Source organism: Heliangelus exortis, chromosome 20 (assembly GCF_036169615.1).
Source record: "Heliangelus exortis chromosome 20, bHelExo1.hap1, whole genome shotgun sequence".
Lineage (NCBI taxonomy): Eukaryota > Metazoa > Chordata > Aves > Apodiformes > Trochilidae > Heliangelus > Heliangelus exortis.
Genome location: NC_092441.1, coordinates 10,543,248 through 10,561,440, shown reverse-complemented (window position 1 = coordinate 10,561,440; position 18,193 = coordinate 10,543,248). Strand labels below are relative to the sequence as shown.

General features: G+C 47.6%; 1 long non-coding RNA gene across 1 annotated transcript in view; it reads left to right on the top strand.

The window, feature by feature from the left end:
• LOC139805645 (uncharacterized) overlaps window positions 1-18,193 on the top strand; it is a 61,205-nt gene that overhangs the window by 21,236 nt on the left and 21,776 nt on the right. The window contains exon 2 of the long non-coding RNA XR_011729942.1: window positions 1,715-1,800. This is a non-coding gene — a long non-coding RNA (uncharacterized lncRNA). The remainder of the gene's footprint in view (window positions 1-1,714; window positions 1,801-18,193) is intronic.

Genomic DNA, 18,193 nt, shown 5'->3' with positions numbered 1-18,193 from the left:
ATACTGAGCAGAATGGGGAGGGAATGGGCTGGAAAACAAAATAATAGAGGCACAACTGAATTGTTTTATTTTGCTTCACTTTTGGGGTTATTCCTGACTTGCATGTTCGACCGTTTTCCTTTAAAACATCCTCAGCTTTGAGACCAGCAACCCAAAATGTCACTTTGAAACTAAACAGTGGGAAGTCTGGTTCTGAAAGCTGGCAAAATGATCTGGTTGTCAGCTCTGTGCCAGGTATCACCATCTCTCTCTCTCTCTCTCCCAGCTGTCTCTGTGTTGGAGTTTGTTCCTGACTGCTGCTGAGGACCCTGATGGAGCCAAGGCAGTGATGCTCCCTGGGGATGGATGCCAGGGTTCTGTTGGATTTTTTCCAAGGTTGTAGAGGAGGTTCAGGAGTGTGGGCAGTGCTGTGTGGCCAAGCAGGTGCTGTCAATGCATCCAGCAGTTTCATAGGCACATTCCTGGTGGGAACAAGCATTGGGTTTGTGGGGCAGGGCTGTCTGTATCCCCCATTCCAGAGGCAGCAGAGCTAAATCCAGGCCCCCAAACCACTTCTGTTCAGTGTGTGTAGTGTTGTTCTACTGAAGGGCTTACCTGTGATAAGGCAAGGTGGAAAGGGACACAAATCACCATCAAATAGCTATGGTATGAGGCTGTGTTTTTCCTCTTTCTCTTTGTGACATTCCTCTCAGTTCATCAGTTTTATAGCTGGGGCTTGGAAGGGCTCAGTGCCTGATTCTTGTTAAAAGTTGCAGATATCAGTTAATGCTGGGCAGCTGCTGGGGCTGTCAGAGCATTTCTGGGCTGCAGGGCAGGGATTTGGGTAGAACACTTCCATCAGAGGGGCTGTCTGGTTAATTCTGGTATTTGAATGACTCCTGGAAGTAGTTTTTCTGGGCTATCACAAGGGTTTGTAATAAATCTTAATGAGGCACCCCAGCTATGATGTATCACTTCTTTCTCAAGGGGTGTCTCTGCTTATGATCCTTAGGGAAGAGGGGAGGAACCTCAAATCCTGCATCAAGACAGTGTCAGTGGTTACCTGGCTGTTTACCATCCAGCTAGAAAGCATTGCAGCAGTCACCCCAAATCCCCAGGATATCATCTGCTCTTTGTAAATGTCAGTGTCTGCCCCCCAAGGCAAAAAACTGCTCTTGAATGAGATGCTTTGTTTTAACCCCAGTTTGTTAGCTGGAGGGAGTCTTCCCTCTCCCATCCTCTCATGTCAAAAAGGATCCAGGAGGGATTTATAACCAGGTGAGGGGACAGAGCCAGAAGCAAAGCCCACCTGAGCAAAGGCTCTTGTTGCTTTCACTTTGTTGGTGGAAGCAGCCAAGGCTCCAGCTGAGCACTGGTGCAAGTAGGGGAGACTTGGAAAATACCTAGAAGGCAGCAGCTGTCCACTTGTGGATCCCAAAAACTGTATGAAAGATTGGAGCTGACCAGTTGCCCAAAAGTCTGTGACATATTTGGCCACTCCTTCACCTTCACCACCCCCCTTTTTCCCTTCCTTCCCACGTTACACACTGTACACGTTGTGCTGGGTATTTCCTTACACCCATTTTGCTGTCAGCAGTGAGGGGGCACATCCCAACATGGGGAGATTTCTGAGCAAGCTGGCATGGGAAGCACAAAGCAGTGGGTTTGGAGAAGTCCCTGGGAGCTGTGGGAGGTCTGAGTTAACATCTTTGCTGATTTTTCTTTCTCTCAACAGAGGTGGCAAAATTCCTGGGTGCCAATCACTGGTATGATGGACAACAGATCCTGCCAGTGAGGTCTGATTGGCCAAGACACTCACAGGTAATTTTTAACTCCTTACTGTTGGTTAAAACATTTATATGGTTTGTAACCAAAAAAAGGTCATAAAGGAATCCTAAAACCTGCTTTAGTGCCCCTGAGTCTTCAGTTGACTGCAGCAGGCTCTGAATCAAGTCTTGAAGTATTTGTTAATTTGGAACCCTCTGTAGGGGTGGGAAAATGCAGGTTGGATAAAGGTGATGGGGTGCCAAATCCCAAAGAGAAGAGGTTCAGTGATCTGCATTGCTTAGATAAAAGGATCCAACCAAAATTATCTTAATCCAGACAACTGCTTTGGGTAATCCTGTAAGTGGGTTAAACTTGTAGGATGGCAAAGATTCATCCCATTAAACTTAACCATGGCATCTAAGGTTGTCATTGGACTCAACAGTGGAGAGAAGGAGGAATGCCCAGAGGGTGATCTGGATTTTATTGGTCTCACTGCTTTGTAGCTGCCTTTCTTCTCTCTCTGGATAAGGAGAGAGCTGAGGGAAGTGCCTGCTGTTTGCTGGGGACAATTTGAGTCTACAGCTTGGAGGCATGGAAGTTGGAAAGAACCTGAGAAATATTTTGGTCACCCGTATCAGTAGGAATTCTGGTGAATTTTTGTGATTACAAGGGCTGAGGTACCTTTGGATTGGTCTGGGGGGTTGTTTTAAGATGAAGTCTGATAAAAATCTGGGAGGAATTGTATGATAAAGCAGCAGACTTCCTAGGGCTTGAAAAGCATACCTAATCTGTTGGTATCTCTGGTGGGTTTGAAAAGAGATTAAATCACTCTTTATTTGTACCAGTTTATTACAAATTTGGTCTTCCCTGGCTGCTTCTGTTCACTTTTGAGATCAGGAAGGAATGGTTTTCTCCCTTGGTGCATAACTCAGTTCCTGCTGGGCTGGGAGAGCTCTGCTTCTTTCCTTCTGCCCTCCTTTCCTTCTTTCCTTCCTGCTCATGTTTGTTTTGCCCACCTAAATAACAGGGCAGATCTGCTTCCATCTCCCCCTCAGAGCCATATTTAACAATTCCTGGTAATGCCCTCCATGTGTTGTTGCCCTCGGGGGACCCAGCCTGGACCCCCCATTTCTGCCAGGCTTCAGGTGGAAGATAGGGAGAGAGACATTGGGGGGGTGGGGTGTAAATAAGGTTTTTTTGGAAGGGGAGATGGAAGGCAGGCCTGGGGGGGACAGACACAGCTCATACCACTGGAATGCAATTGCTGATGGACCAGTTCCATTTAAAAGGCCTGGATGTTTAAGAACCTCAGCATGGCTTGAAACTGGCACAGCAATCAAAGGGTTCTTGTTTGGAAACAGTTTGAGGTTACACAAGAGCCCTCAGAAGTGAGTTGCACCATCTGGCATTGAAATCCCTGGGTCAGTCCCAGGCAATGGGATCCAGTGCTGGAGCTGTGGAGTTCCCTCAACCTTCATGAGTGACAAATGTCCCTCCCCTGGCCACTGTCCCCAGCCAGCACCAGGAGGGAGATTCCTCCATCACTGCTTGATCCAAGCCATGCTATGGCAGCAGCATCTCGGGAGGTGCAGAGGATGGCAAAGGGCTGGCAGTGGTGCCCAGAGGGAGGAGAAGGGATGTAATTAATGCAGAGGACTGGAAGTCAAAAGCTCTGGGACCTCCTGACTCCAGGCAGCCGTGTGATAGACATTAAGGGCTTCTTTTTGGTGCCTTTACATGAAGGTGTCCTCATACTCCTGGGAACTCAGTTGTGGTTCTGCTGCTGTTTCACATTCACTTTATTTTTGGAGGTGAGCAAGCTGAAGCAGTCACAGGAAGTGACTAAAAGCTAAGTAGAAAGAAACAAACAAATATCCCCATTTCCTACAGAGTAATTCTCCATAAATGGTCCCTTAGGTGCCAGGGAGGAGCTCCTTTGTTGATATTGGGCTAGAAGCACAAGGTCAAGGCTCAGCCATTGGGCTGCAGATAAATGAGACCAGACCAAGAAGGGGCAGAGTGTGTTAGACCCACCCTCTGCCTTTTGTCAGAGATGTTCTGAGCATGGCAGAGCTGCTGCTGCAGCCAGCAAGCTCCAGTTTGGAGCTGCAGCCTCTCCAAGGTGAGCAGCAACATTCCCATCATCTGCTGGGGACAGCACTTTGCCCCCACACTTCCTAATGTGCAGCTGGATCCTTCCCAGTCATCCCATTAAAGGCCTTCAGGGGGGTGTGGGGAAAGGATGTTAGGAAGATAATTATAGTCGGGATAAAAAGACAGGTCAAGAACAAGCTGAAAAGCTGGGGGATGGCTTCAGTCAGCTGAAGAGGTGTTGTAAGGTCTCTGTTCTCTCCCAGACATTTTCTCAGCAACCTCAGATGGAGCTTCAGCCCCAGCTCTGGATGGACTTTTGTACTTTGCTGGTTTTCAGCCTTTCCCTGAAAGCACAGAAAGCTCTGCTTGCTCTGTGTACACCAGGTACTGGCAGAGCTGGAGTTAGCTGAGAACAGTTGGATTATAGGATTTAGGGACAGATGGGACCTTTTTCATTATATTTTTTTGATTAGCTCACAACATAACATGTGAGGCAGTCACGTATTTCATATTCACACAACAAATTCTGCATCTCGTATGGAACAGCTCTCGTTTCCTTCTCTGAAACAGAGTATGGATTTCCATCTGGAATACATAACGTGCTTTCCATATGTACAAACAGAGACTTGTTACAAGTATCAAAGCAGAAAAGAGCGTTTGGGATAATAATGTGCTGGGGAAGTGTCTGCCCAGGGAACACAAGGGAGCTGTGAGTTGATTCACAAATCCTGAGCTGGGGGGTTGAGCCCAGCAAGAGCTGGGAACCCTGGGGCTGCTGGGCAGGGATGCTGAATTCAGAGATCCAGTGCTGGAATGGGCTGGAATGCCTCAAGGCCACTCTAACCCAGGCAAACCTGCTTTCAGGTATGGAGAACACTTGGTTTCTCAGTTCCCAGAGCTGGGTGCTGAGTGCCTGCTGGCCTATAGGTGATGTCTATAGGTGTGGGCTCTGTTAACTCTGGTGTGGTGCTCCATCATCCCCTTTATAGGCTCAGCCCAGCAAGCTGCTGGGATTTGTTGCTTTTGGGGGACATTTCCTGAGGGTGAGGTGACAGCCCTGATGTTTGGTGTCTTCCACTGTCACAGGCTGGGCTGAAGCTCTGCAGAATTTCTTCATTTGTTACCTCCAAGTCAGACAGAGACTTTGGCCCTGCTGCAAGCCAAAGGTGCCCCACCACCAGTTTCACATCTTATCTTCTGGTTAGTTTCTGTTACACATAGAACATGTCACAGGTTTGACTTCTTTAAAAAAAAAAAAAAAAAAAACAACTTGCTGTATCCTCAAAGCCCTTTTCTGAAGGGTGAGCAGATTATTTATTGGGCAGCACAGTTCTGTGAGTATCTATGGAAATGGCATCTGGTCTCCAAATGGAGACTTTCTCCCCCCCTCCAGGTCCTTAAGAGAACATGACAGTAATTGAGCATTAATGAAATGTTTCAGGAGTGTCGGAAAGTTCAGAGTGGTGTGGGGGAGTTGTAAATCTGGGCTGAATTTGGCTGGAGGAAGAAACCCCATTATAAAGTTATTAGCTGCTGACACTGTGCTTCTCTCACCTTGCAGGAGATGTAAAGCTCAGCTCAACACCATCACACTGCCTCTCACTCCCACCTGGCTCAAGGTGCTGCTGGCTCAGGCTCCACTCCTCTCCTCCCAGGAGATCAGTAGCAGGGAGATGAGGAGCACATTCCAGTTTTTGGGATGTGCTCTGGACAGACCTCTCTGTGTTGCTCTGACTGGGAAAAGCCTTCTTCCCAGCGAGCTGGAGTTTGGGCTGCTAATTCCTGATGTAAGGACCTGGCCCATTGGTGCCACCAGTACGTTGTCCTTCTGAAGTAATTTACCCCAAGAAAATAATGAAGCCTTGACTTCAAAGTAGCTTTTGGCTTCCCTAAATGGAGACTTTCATCCAGCTTGAGAGTCCCCTGTTAATTACTCATGTTGTGTCTACGTTGTGTCTCTCAGGAAAGATTGCTCATTTCCTTTCCACATCTGAGGGGCTTAGAAATAAATCTGGAGATTCAGATTCCAAGCTGGGAATCTTTTAGCACTGAAAAACTATTTCTGACCTGTCAAATGATATTCTTGGATTGGAATGTGTTGCCTCTAGCTTTCAACCTAAAATTGAGTGACTTACCTAAGGAAATTGTAGAGGCTGTTGCTACAGGCATGGGAAATTGGCACTGCCAAGTGATGGATCAGCTCACCTCATCACATCCCTCTCTTGGGGCTGGATGAAGGGGGATGTTTCCATGATTGGCAGAAGTGTTGGGGTGGTGGCTTTGCATTAGACACTTCACTTCATGTCTGTTCGGTTGGATTTCACCTGAACAGAGACAAGGGTTTGCAGTGGAGACATCCAGATCTGAGAAGGTACCAAGGTCTCTCTCACCTGTGCAGAGAAACAGGTACTGGTAAGGTGTGATTTACCTGAGCTGTCAAGCTTAGATGGGCAGGGGCAGGCAGGTAGTGAATTCTGATGCTTAAAAATGATTTCTGGCATTGTCTAGGAATGTCATCAGCCAAGGTTGGTGTCTTGATTAGCTTTTCACATCTGTTGTGCAGTCATTTCTTGATCCATGTGATGTGTGACTCTTAACCAGAGTATTTTTGTTAGTATGCAAAATGGCTGATAAAAGCCTACAGACTTGGCAGCTTTGCAGTTGATCAAACCCATGGTCCTATAAAGGGATGAAATCAGGTCCTCTTGACAGTAGAAGGAAAATAATATGGTGCATCTCTTCCAAACTGGTACTTAGGTGTCCTACATCCAGCCAGAATGAGGCAGAAACATGTAAGGAGTCTAAAAATATTGGGCTGACTGAAAATGACTTTCTTCATCTGGCTTTGTGAATCTTGTAAACTCTGATTTCTCCAACCAGTGGTTACAGAATACTGCTAAGTGTCTCTTGGAGAGAGTTGTGAAAAGACAGCACATTTAATTAATAGTGGTTACATATATCTAAATAAATTCTTGCAGAAAGTGACATTTTTAAGGAGATCTCATGATAAAATTGCTCTGGAGGCAAAATTAGGGTTTCCCTGTTTCACATTTAATTAACTTAGTCTGACTTATATAGGGGTTTGTGTTATGCATTTCGTTCCTCAGTAAACAAATGGCAGAAAATTAAAGCAGAGCAACTGCCAATGAACAGTAAATTTAATTGAAAAATAATGAGTTGCCATGGGGTGCCGTAGGGTTCTGCAAAGATAAGGTTATTTATCTTGGAGAAGTTCCACTTGCATTTGTCAAAATGTAATACATGTGAAGGGAACAAAAGGAAAAAACCCAACATCAGATAGGAGGGGGCTGGGACCTTATTCCTCATCCGGAACGTGGGACTGGAGTTTGGTGGAGTGAAAAACTGATTTCCTGCACCCCGGCTCCCATCTGATGCATCACTGAGTGAAATGTGGTGTCAGGAAGAGAAGTGACTGGAATTTGTATGGTCCAGATGAGCAGGAAGATGAGCATCAATATCACAGGAGGGGAGAAACCTGTGAAATGATCTCAGCTCTTTCTTGGTGAAACAAAAGCCTGAATCTGAGCTCTCTCTCTCTGGTTTTCACATCTATTTCAAGGGAAATTGAGTTTCTGGAAAACAGAAGAGTGAGCCCTTGGGTAAAGGTGCTGAATTAAGACAGCAACAAGGTGTCTTAATCTGGGGCTAAAAACCTACATTTTTATCACCAGATTCAGTTCTCTTTGTAAAATACTTGAAATTCCATCTGACTGAACCACTCCCTGGGCACTGAGCATCCAGAGGGAATTGGAGCCATCGACTTGCAGGGAACTGACAGAGTAAGAGAAGTTACTCTGGCTTTTCCACCCAGGAGTAGATCCAAAGCCCAGGGGGGTTGCCTGTGGGTGCAGATGATGTCCTGGGCACCCCATCCCTTTCACCCATCCCATCCCATCCCATCCCTTGCTGCTAAGCTGAGCCCCTCTCACCCTGCACACGTGGCTTTGATTGCCAGCCCACGGAATGCAATCTGTGGCAGCTCCTTTTTTGCAACATCTGTTTTCCAAGCCCATCATTTCCCAGCAGCTCCCACTAAGCTGCAAACCCACCTTATTTACAGCTTTCACATTTGGAGGGCTCAGCAGAGCCCAGATTTGGCTGACATTTGCAAGGTTCCTGCTTTTCATTTCGGCCCCTTCTTGCTTTATTTTTAGCTGTTTTAAAATGACACATGTTTCCTTCTTTTTAGGTAATGAGATGCTTTCCACTTAATTCAATCACTAGTTAATTTGATCCTCTATTTAATTTGTTCCAAACATCTGAAAGGAAAGTTCTGTATCTTAAGTGTATGTATATATTACATATATAGCTTCCACCCCTTGCTCTGATCATTCTGCTTGCTCTAAACAAGCCTTATAATTCAATAGTAGGCTATTGAAACTTGCCATTTAATTAATAAGGAAAGCCAAAATCGAAGCAAGAGAGAAGGAAAAGATTTAAGGAATGAGTCCTGGTCATGAAAGATGACTGTGACTGAAAGCTGCATCCTGGAGACCCTGCTGTGGGTTAATAATTCTGTTATGGGCTATCAAACCTCTGAGGGTGAACTGGTCAATAGCAAAATCTTTGAGGAAAGTGCTAAGAATGAATGTGAGGAGCCCTTTGTGTGGAACCACATTCAAAGGTTGTTGTGATAAAAGGGAATATAAACCAAAAAAATGTTGTGTAGCAGAGTTTCATTTGTCACCCCGAGACCTTTGGAGCTTGGAAATCAGATGGGGAGGGCAGAAAGCTGCAGCCTCAGCCCAGGCCAAATCCATGTTGTCTCCAGCTCTGTCAGGAGCACCCTGCAGCACTCCATAAAACTTTCACTTCCAGCCCCAACAGATCCCTGAGAACCCCTCACCCACCCACTTTAATCAAGCCCTCACCTCAGTGCTCAGCCTCAGTGCAGCCCTTTCTGTGTCAGCATCAGCAGATGGGGCTGCCTGAGCATCACCTCCAGCTGAGCTCGCAGCTCACAGAGGTCTCTGTGTGAGCATCTGATGGGGGCTGCAAAGGCAGGGGACAGCAGATGTGATGGGAACCCCCTTTTCAAGGATGGCTGGGGTGGGGTAGATTTTTGCACATCCTGGTGAAAGCAGCAGACTCCTTGTCAATGAGTCCCTGTGTTTTGCTGCCAGAACTTGCACCGTGCAGCTCATTGATTTTCATGGTGCTTTGCTTGCTGGAAACACTGAGTGGGTGCCTGGGTGACCTCAGCAATGTCTGAGCAGGAGCAAGTGTCAGGATGCTCCTGCAGGGTGCTGGTTTGCTGGGCACTGGGGGACAGGGGAGGTGACACCCATGCGAGACACGTTGCTCCTTGGCAGGGAACCCAACTTTCCTTATTTTCCCTTGAGAGGTGAAGTCAAATGAAACCCAAGCCAGCCCCACGAATAGCAGGAGCTGTGCTGCTTCCCCTGCCCTCTCCCTTCTACTGTACAGACACTGTGTGCTCCTGGCTGAAGAGGCACAAAGGTTGTGTGAGGTCTTTTAGGGGTCTTCAAGGCTGGAAGAGCCCTGTGGGTGTGGTGGTAGCAGGGCTCCTCGGGCAGATCCTGCTATTGCTGCCCCAAAAAGATGTCCCATGGGCAGCTTTGGGTGGCTTCCCCCTGCCCATGGGCTTCTTGCCCTGCTGTGGGTGGCCATCCCTAGCTCAGGAGCAGGAAGGGGAGAGATGGTCCCAGGGATGATTGCAGAGCTGGGGCAGGAGGGAATCGGATGTTGTGAGCAACTGGGAGGCAAACCACCCAAAAAGCCAAGGGAAGAAGTGGGGAGGCAGCAAAACCACAGGTCTGGTTGGGAGCAGTGACAGCATTGGCTGGGATTCAGTTCCCCACGAGATGGAAACAGCACTGCTGGTTTTGGTTACTTTCCAACTGTGGGGCAGGAACCATTTGTCTTAATGACTGGTGAGGGATCATGCAGTGGGACAGAGCTCTCCAGAGGGGGTCAGGGTGTTTTATGGGAACCATGGGATGAGTATTAACAAACAGATTGTGTGGTTATTGCTTACTCATTGTGACCTGGGCTTCGTGGTCCTTTGTGGCCTCTATGTCCTAAAATCCTAAGCTGATGCCTTGTGTTCTCCATGGACCAGTTTCTTCTACGGTGTCTTGCCCCCAGGTGTGGTGGGATCCATCACTGTGCCACAGCATGGAGGTGGCACCCAGCTGATCCCTCCAGGATTAGTGTGAGTTTCAGTGGAATGAAACTCCTAACAGAGGGAAGAGGCTTTTTCCCCCTCCCTTACAGAAATAAAAGCATAATTTGTGCTGCTTTCTGTTGGAGCAAAATGCTTCCTCCTGTGCCACTGTCCCTCTGGACAGGGTTGGTATCTTCAGGACAGCTCAGGATGTTCCAGCTCAGGAACCCAAACGTCATTCCTGCCTCCACTCTGTGGCCTTGCTCTTGTCACTTCCCCCGTGGGATGTGGGGGCTGTCTTTTGGTGTGCCACACACAGAGAAACCCAGGGAAGGGTTCCTGGCAGTTGGAATGCAGTTGGCTGGAGCTTGGGCTGTGCTGGATGCTTTGCATCACTGGAGAGGCACGAGAGACACAGCACCCATGTCACAAAGATTGACAAAACCAAAGGCAAAGGTGCTGAGAAATGGATGTGAACAGCAGTGCTTTGGGGCTTTATTCACATTTGTTCAGTACCAGCCTGACCTGCTCTCATTCTGGCCTGGTTTGATTTCAGTTTCACTGATCTTTGTTATTTTTCTTGCAAACCACATGTTGTGTTCCTGAGTAGCACAGCTGCTCCTTGAGCTGCTCCTGCTGTGGTGTTGGGAGCCTGGGCACCTCCCTGTGGTCTGGGGACTCATCCTGCATCCCCCATCCTTCCCTGGGGCTCTCTGCTCTAAAGGTGCAAGGAGAGCCCCTCCATACCCAGAGGGATCTGCCTTCTGCTCATCTCTCCTGCCTTCCAGACCTGTCTCATCTGCTTTCATCTACATCTCAATCTCCCTCATCTTTCCACCCTGCTGGAAAGCAAACCTAATAGAAAAAGTGGTGCTAATGATCACAACCCCACTACTATTTTATTTCCAATTGGCAGCTCATGCAAGCAGCCCTATTTTCTGTTCTAATAGGAAACTTTATGATGTACCAAATTACCCTGTAATAGCCTGCACTGAGTTGCCTCCTGAAAGGTAAACGATTTTGATTTTTTTATGATCAGTTACTATGACATTATTTGCCTATTCCATTAAAAAAAAACAGAGGAGGATTGGATTAAAGAGAGCCTAAGGTTGCAAACTGAAGCCCCTGGGAGTCAGGTGGTGCCTTAGGACTGCTGCATGTGGCTGGTGGCTGTGTCACCTCCTGGCTGCTGGATGTCACCTCCTGGGGACCTGCTACAAACCCACTGATAACTCCATAGATGCTGAGGGGTGGAAGAAGCTGCCTGGCAGGCACAAAAAGGAGGTTTGGGGGGGCTTGAGAAGCCCAGGCGTTATTCTGCATGTTGTGGAGTGCCATCTCCTGGCTTGATAGGAATTAACTGGAACTCCCACAGCTCCTGAGCATCCGTAGGGAGCCCAGGGTGGCCACTCCTGTTCCCTTTGGGCTGGTGCCCTGGTCAGGAAATCATCCAGAGAGGTTGGCAGCAGCAGCAGCAGATGGGAGCACTTAATCTGGGGCTGCTCTCCTGTGCAAGCTGGGGAAAGCTCATTTCCTGGGAATGGCTTTGGTTTAATTAGAGTTACTGAGCCCTAAGCTGGAAGGGACAGGACTCTGGGAAGTCCTGTCAGCATTTTTCACAGCATTTTGCACTGAAGAAGCAGCAGGGAGATGTGGGATGGGATGCAGGGAGAGATTAGTCAGGAAACTTCCCATCCCCGTTAGGGGATCCACTTTATTTTAGCTGAAGTTAGGTGCCTAGGTACCTGCTAGCTCTGCATGGAGGTGACTGGAAAGACCACACTTGTATCATCTGGGTGTCTGCTTTATAAATTTATAAAAAGTAATTGTTTGGGGGTTTTTGTACTTGTCTGTACATGGACTTGTCATGTTTTGGACTTGTCTGGTGAGTTGGACACTTACAAAAGCTGTAGCAGGAAAGGTGAAGTCCTGTCCTCCACCACAGCAAGGGCTCATGTTCCTCACCAAGGTGTTGCTGGCCCATATTGGTGCTTCCAGTCACTGCCTGTAGTTCCATCAGCTGATGTTAATTCTGATAACTGTGACTGTGAAGTGGGGAACCATTTGTGTGAAAAAGATTTCAACTTGGTCCAGTGAATACACTTTTTTTTTCATTATACATGTTTTTCCAGTAGCTACAAATTGTTGGAAAAAAATCTGGCTGGCTTTATCTGCAGTTAGCTCAGTAGAATGAGGAGATCTGTAGTGTGAAAAAACAGCAATGAGTTTGTGGGAAAAAACCCTAAGAATTCGCTTTCCACTGAAGTGCTTGGTGAAACCTATGATTAAAAACACCATATAGAGCTGTGTCTTATAGTCATATAGTGTTGTGTCTTTGGTTGAAAACAAACTACATTGAAATGTGTCTGTCTTTAATGCCAAACTTAGGGAGTTGAGCATCACTGCTGATTATTGGAGCTGTGATTGGGATGGTGATGTCTGTTCTGCTCACTGCTCCCCTCCTGTACGAGCACCCCAGAGAGCAAGTGTGCTCCAAGCAGCTCCAATTGCTTGAGTAAAGGGGGATTAAATGGGGCTGTGTGTGTATTTCCAGTAACTTTGGTTGCTTGCCTTTCTCAGTACCCTCACTGTGATCAGATCAGAGCCCAGGTGTGCTGTTTGGGTTGGGTGCTGGGCTCTGGTCCCCACCTGTCCTTGTCCCCACCCTTTTTGGGGTGGCTGATTGGGAGGTGAAGAGCTGCCTCTGCACATCCATCAGGCTAATCCCAAAACAGCCCTGGAAACCTGTTCTCCCCGGAGAAGCTAAAGATCCATTTCAGCTGGTCTGGTTTGAAGATCCCTGCCCTGGCTGGAGCCACCAACCCTCATCTGCCTCAGTCACCTGGGGGATTTTAGGGGACACATGGGTGTCCTTCACCTCCTTCAGAGAGCTTTGTCTGGAGCAGAGAGAAGCTGCTTTCCTCCAAGGGGACCAGAAGGACCTCACAGCAGAAAGAAATAGAAAGCAGATCCTTGGCCTTTGAAAATTTAGTGCTGAGGGTGATGAAAGGAAGGGCAATGATTCTCTTGGGTTCACTTACTGTCCAATCTTTTGGACAAGTTTACTGACTCTTTTCCCTGTGGAGAGGGCAGATGTGAACATCAGGTGCTCTGATACACTTTAGGCAACCACCCAGCCCTGGCCTGCCTGTGGAACACCAATGAGCATCTTTTGGCACCTACAGCTCTGCAGCCCTTAAGCCAGGTCTCCTCCTGGTAGGGAGAGGGGGTGGCAGAAAGCAGAGCAGACTGGGGCTGAGCCCTCCACCTCCAGCAGTGAATTTGCCTTATTTTAACCCATCTTCTTCCTTGGTCCTTTACACCTCCCAACACCCTGCTTTGCTTTCCTTAAAAGCTGTCTGTTTATTATATGTGGGTGAAGTCTGGTCGTGCTGTACTGTTTATTAGTCCAAAACTGAGGTCAGGCAGGTTGGATTTCTTTCCCGAGTGCTTTTATAATATTTGTGTTAGCTGGGCAGCTAAGTGCTGTCAGATGTAGCAGCAATGGAGCTTGCTGCTGTTGAAATTTTTATGGTTTCATGCATTTTACAGCATCACCTGTCAGGCTCCAGCAATCGTGATGTCACCTGCAGTGGCAGATATAAATCTGAACAGAGGAGACTGAAGCTAAGGGAGTTCTTCAGTAATCTGGGCTCCCTTCTCCCCTCCTCCTTTGCTGGGGGGGCCAGGGGTCTTGAAGCATGGTGAAAGAAATGGAGCAGACTTCTTCTCTCCCCTGGGCTTTGTCCCAGCTGTTCTGCCTGCTCTGGGCAAAATCGCTGCCTTCACTCCCACTGTAGTTTCCACGCTGCCTCTCTGGTTTCTGGCTGTGTCCCTGGGGAGAGGTTCTTCTGTACTCATCCTGAGCTGCAGGAAGGACTGGGGCAGCACTAGGGAGTCTCTGGTGGCTCTGCTGTGGTCTGGTGCCCCATGTGTGAGATGGAGATGGCCCATCTGGCAGCAGAAGTGGATGCCATGGGGGCTGGCAGGGACAGCCAGGAGGGAGCTTTGCTGGGCAGGGCTCTAAGCAGCTGTCAGGGGAAGGCTGGGAGGGCATTTGTGAAAAACCTTGGGCATTCCAGTTACCTTCTGCATGCTCTGTGACCAGCAGTAGCCTCACGATGGCCAGGTGTCTCCTCCCAGGCAGTCTTTGGTCTCTGTCCCATTCCCATGTCCTCACAGTTTGCTTACAGTCAGTTCAGAACAGCAGCACTGGCACAGACTTTGTGAAGGTCCTTGGGGAGTGCAAGTTGGGCAAAGTCTGGGGGGGTTTGAGCTGTGTGGTGGGAGGATGTTTCCTGCTGGTGGGGTGAGGCATGGGGATGGACCTGGATCTGCCTGGCTCGTGGTCGTATCCTCAGATCCCCCACGGTCCACACACTCCACTGAAAGAGGTGCTCAAAGATTAATGAAAAGATTTGACAACGGGTCGAGTAGCAGCTCTGATCTGTGTTCCTGGAACCTGGAAGATGCTGATGTTTTATCCTGGTGCTCAGTGGTTGGTGCAGTTCTTTCCCTGCAAAAGTCACCTCAATTAAGTATCAAGTGGGCATTAAGATGATGTTCCATGTGACTTAACAACCCCAAATGAAGATGTGTAGCCCTACTGCTGAGCTATAAACCTTCAGTGAAAACGGCTTAAAAACACACTGATCAGGTTTTAAGAGCTCTGTAACTGATATGCATCTTTTGGTATCGTTAGGCCTCGATAAATCTGTTTCTAATAATCAGTATTTACTGAGGTTTCACAGCCCTGCCAGAGGTACGTATCTGTTACCTTGCGGTCCGGCCTCAATAAATGTGTTTTTAATAATCAATTGGTACTTCAATAATAAACAATAATTGGCTTATTAAATACGAATTTGAACATGTTCTGCATTTCAGTCATACTGAAATCACCGGCTTTATTTTATTTTATTTATTTTATTTTTTTATTCTGAAGGAGCTTTTCCTGGACAGCTGCTGGTACTGCTGTGCACCCAACGCTTCTGTGCCGTGCAGAGCAGCACTGGCTTTGCCTGATTTATAAACTCCTGACAGTGTTTTGGTGCTGTGTTTCTGCCCTAGTCTGAGCAGTCTGTCGGGTAGTTCCAAGCAATCTTCCTTGGAGAAGTGCTGCAGTCCCTCTCATGGATCATTAACTGGAAATGAACTTGGGACCATTGGATGTAAACACGGCCGAGCAGCCCAGCAACAGCCAGCTGGGACTCTAATCTTTGACAGAAAAACAATAATTGAAGAGAAAAGTTGTTTCCTTGATTCCTTGCAGTGCCACTGAGGAAGCTTTATTGCTTTCCAAAGCCTGTGTCTCAGCCCAGCTTTTCAGAGCCAGGTGCTGCCATGGCAGGGACATCCCAGCTCATCTCCCCCTCCCCACCCCCCGTGCTGCTGCCAGTGCTGTGGTGAACTTGATGGGACTCTAAACCTGATGGAACTCTAAACTTGATGGGACTCTAAACTTGGTGGGACTCTAAACTTGATGGAACTTGATGATACTCTAAAATACTCCTTCTTGCAGTTTGATCCAGCACCACGCAGAGGTGAACCACGTTACCCATCACACCCCAGACTACTCCCTGTAAAGAGATTTTAGCCCTGTACAGTATTGCCATAAACCAGATGTTGGCCTGAAGAAAACAGGAAGAGCAGCCACAGTAACTCCAAAGTGTCAGAAAATGTTTAACATTCAAACTTGTTTTCACATGGACCAAAAGATGTGCCATATTCAAATACCAAGCCTCTTGTCATCAACAACTGTGACCACCTTGAGATGAACAAGTTCATTGCATGCTGAAGCAACGTTGTTGGTCAAGAAACCAGTTTCTGGCATAGCACTATTTGTAGTTACTTTTGCTTTCTCTGAGAGACTGCAAATAATAAGATGTAGACATTAACACCTCGTGAATATATTTAACTTTCCATTTAGCTATAGCTTTATTCAGCATGACTGTAGATAAGGGTAGCAGCAAACAATCATTGAAGCTTAAAGAACATTTTTAAAATAAGTACCAAGGCCTCATATTTGTTCTGAAACTGTTTGTTTTATTTTCAGGGAATACTGTTTAATTTAATTGTATTGATTTTTTTTTTTTTCTCCCCCCACTGGGCTGGGGAAGTGTTCCCTGGGTCTCACCCCTGTGCTACACTGCCCTGGGACAAAGGGAGCTTTTGGGTTTGAGTTGTGAGGATGTTTGTCTCCTTCCCACCAGTGTCTTGAAGCAAGATTTCTTCTCCAGGCCTTACAGAGGCTTCTGCTGAGTGTGGTTGAGTGTGGCAATGAAGAGGCTGGTCCTGGCCAGGAGGAGAGGAACACAAAAAATATCTGTGATTCACATAATTCTACCCAAATACTCAGTTGGTTCTCTTACCCAGTCTTAAAATTTGAGATCTTTACAGCCCTAGGTACCTTCACACTTGGAAATATTCTGCACCCCAGGGCACAGCAAGCAGTGGATCCTGTAGCTGAGAGACAAGCACCTTCCATTCCATGTCACTTCAGGAAAGCTTTGAACCCCAGTCCCATCACCCCACTTTTCCAGTGACCTTTCAGTGTTGGGTCAGAACACACTCCTCTTTTCTTCTTTTCTGCAGTGTTTGGTGTCCCCTGGGGCTGTTAGTGGCTGGGTGACAATTTTCTCCCCCTCTGCCCCCCCCAGCTCACCCAGTGGGTGAGCAGAGCAGTTTGCTGCAGCTGGCCCAGCCCTGGAAGCAATGAGTTCAGTGTCTGTGTGTGTCTGGGTTCCTCACCCATCCAGATGTCACCTTGGATTAGGGCCCATCGAGCCATAACGGGAGCAGAGGCTGCTGCCTTGGACTGGAATAATTAACAAGAATTCCCTTCTGCTGGGTGACTCTGCTCCCACGACAAGAAGATCAGTGGTCTCAGCTTGTGATGCTCAAACTTGGAGTTTTCCGTCCCTGTCATTTCCAATTTTCCATCCCTCACACTGGATCTGAGGGGCTGGTTTCATGGCAGGGCAGGGGTCCAAGTGTTTTGGTGACTGGGAGGGAGCCCCCACCCTCTGGACAAAGCTTCCCCCTCCTGAGCCACCTCTGGGCCAGGCGTTTGTGTGTCTGGACCTAACGGGAAAACTTGGAGGGCCCCACGGCCTCTCTGGGGGACACAATCACCAACAGTGACATGGGGTGGACATCAGCTGGCTGATGGGTTTAAGAGGTGCAGTGGTGAACACACCAAAGGGCAGAAATCCTCCTGTCCAGCAGCAGATTCCACCCATGATGAGCTGCTTGGGAGGTGTCTGTCCCCATCCTTAAGCTGTCTGCAGGAGGGTTGCTTGCCAGGAGAGCAGCCAGGGAGGTGCTTGTGTCTGAGCAGTCCCCTGACCTCTTTGATCCTCTTCAGCCACCTCAGGGCTGTGGGTACCTTGGGCAGCACCAAGATCCAGTGGTGCAGGGGCAGAGACCCAGCAAGAGCTGCTCTGGGCTCCCAGGGTCTGCTTGTCCTGGCTGTGGGGAATGGGGATGAAGTCTGGAATACCTGGGATGTGGTCTAAGTGGTCTGGAATGTTCATTTCTAGGATCTTACTGGAAGTCCACAACCCTGCTTGTCTCTGGTTTATTTTTTCTAATGAACATTAAGATTTCTCATACCATTATCCATTTCCCCATTACTGTGTTTAATATCAGTAGAGGGGAAATATCTTAATTCCATACTTTGTCTCCTTTTTCTATCCCTTTGCTTTAATTTAAGCTCTATGGGATTTTGAGTTTATTGTTTCTTTGTTAGAGCTGTAGAAAGGCTTTTGTGTCTGACTGCTTGTCCATTTTCTCAGCTAAGTACAACATTCCTCCCTTGACTCTGATATCCTGAGATTTTCTCTTGCTGCAGCAAACCTGTTAAATGGATCTTTACTTGGTAACCTAATACTTCCCTCTCTGACAAATGAGTCCTGTGCTTGCAAGCAGCTCTATCTATAGGGGTCTGCATGGCAGCAGGTTGAAGGTCTGGCTAGCAAAGTGTGTTCCTGACATCTGTAAAGAAAAGGTTGTTTGAGTATATGAAATTCTGTGGAATTTATATAGAGATGTTTGGGCTGTTGTTGGATGAACTGCAGCAAGCTGAGATGTCTGGGTAGAATTCTGTATCAAAGACAAAATGGTCACTTGATAGAGCAGAAATCTTAAAATTAAGAAATTCTTGGAGTTTTGGGACCAGGATCTCAGCTGATAGAAGCATCAGTCACT